The sequence below is a fragment of the Tachyglossus aculeatus genome, chromosome 5 (assembly GCF_015852505.1).
Source record: "Tachyglossus aculeatus isolate mTacAcu1 chromosome 5, mTacAcu1.pri, whole genome shotgun sequence".
Classification (NCBI taxonomy): Eukaryota; Metazoa; Chordata; class Mammalia; order Monotremata; family Tachyglossidae; genus Tachyglossus; species Tachyglossus aculeatus.
Window position 1 is genome coordinate 27,695,593 of NC_052070.1, and position 1,830 is coordinate 27,697,422.

Sequence of the window (1,830 nt, forward strand, 5' to 3'; positions counted from 1 at the left end):
CTGTTTTCCCCATTACCAAAGATCTTTCAATTAATGTTATTTATTGAATACTTATTGTTTGCAGAGCACTGCATTAAGTCCTTGGAAGAGTACCTTACAACAGATATGTAGGCACATTCCCTGTCCACAAAGAGCATACAGTCTAGAGGGGGATTATAGTCTAATGTAAACTCCCTGTAGCCTAGGAATGTGTTACCTCTCTGTACTGTAAGTGCTAGGTTCAGAGCATTAAACTCATTGAGTGCTCAACAAATGTTATTACTACTATTACTGCTATGCCTACTTGTCTTGTCTCATGCTGTCGAGTCAAGCGCTTAGTACAGTGCGCAAGCACTTAGTACAGTGCTCTGCACACAATAAGTGCCCAATAAATATGATTGAATGAACGAATGAATCTCTGACCCATAGCAACGCCATGGACAAAACTCTCCTAGAACACCCCACTCTCCATCTGCGATTGTTCTGTTCGTATATCCAGAAGCATAAATAGAAGCACAGATTTGTTCAGATTTATTACTCGATTTCATTTAAAGTTACTCTTTTTTACTTGTACATATTTAGTATTATATTTATTGTTAATGATGTGCATCTAGCTTTACTTCTATTTATTCTGATGACGTGACACCTGTCCACATGTTTTGTTTTGTTGTCTGTCTCCCTCTTCTAGACAGTGAGCCCGTTGTTGGGTAGGGACCGTCTCTATATGTTGCCAACTTGTACTTCCCAAGCTGTTAGTACAGTGCTCTGCACACAGTAAGCGCTCAATAAATACGAGTGAACGAATGAATGAATGAAAGCAGCGTGGCTCAGTGGAAAGAGCACAGGCTTTGGAGTCAGAGGTCATGGGTTCAAATCCCGGCCCTGCCAATTGTCAGCTGTGTGACTTTGGGCAAATCACTTCACTTCTTTGTGCCTCAATTCCCTCATCTGTAAAATGGGGATTAAGACTGTGAGCCCCCCGTGGGACAACCTGATCATCTTGTAACCTCCCCAGCACATAGAACCATGCTTTGCATGCAGTAAGTGCTTAATAAATGCCATTATTATTATTATCACATCCACAGAGTTTTCTTCGTAAAAATACAGAACTAGTTTACCATTGCCACCTTCCACGCAATAACTTTGAGTCTCTGCCCTCGACTGTCTCCCATGCCACTACTGCTCAGCACAAGTGAGTTTTGACTTGTAGCAGATTGCCTTCCACTAGCAAGCCACTGGCCAAGCTAGGAATGGAATGGATAGGCCTTTGCTTGATTCTCCCTCCCGTAGTCGAGACTAGCAGAGTACTGGAAACTCTCCAGGTGCAACCCTGAGAGGGGTGCTATTCCTACTACTACTTCCCAAGTGCTTAGTACAGTGCCCTGCTCACAGTAAGCACTCAATAAATACTATTGAATGAATGAATGAATACTGCCATTATTACTCCTGCTATTACAACTACTACCACTACCATTATTACTATGCTTCATCATCCATTACTCTTATTAGTGGGATAATTGATAAGATTCTGCAATTGTGGTTGTGAACATTACATATAAAAATGTTTTCCTATTTCATTTTGCTGGGCTGTTACAAAATACAACTTACTTTAAATCGGTGCTTTCTTCTTTTCAGGGCGTAGGGCCATTATATCTGTGATTTTAGGAACTGAAGAAGAAATATTATGTGCTCTGGAGACAACTGGTACTAAAAATGCTAACTAATGAATTTAAACCGTGTCAGAGTCATGTAGCCAAAAATCAAAATTAATTAATCTAGGCTGGTGGCCATCTCTGGGGAAGAAATTTTACTGGGTGACAGGTGCCTTTTGGTGCAAAAGGAAATCTCAGG

The 1,830-nt window shown here is 40.9% G+C and overlaps 1 non-coding gene across 1 annotated transcript; it reads right to left on the reverse strand.

Moving 5' to 3' along the window:
• Nucleotides 1-1,181: 1,181 nt before the first annotated feature.
• On the reverse strand, nucleotides 1,182-1,319 carry LOC119929264. Its single transcript, XR_005451396.1, has one exon. It is a non-coding gene; the product is annotated as a small nucleolar RNA SNORA7 (small nucleolar RNA).
• Nucleotides 1,320-1,830: the final 511 nt, after the last annotated feature.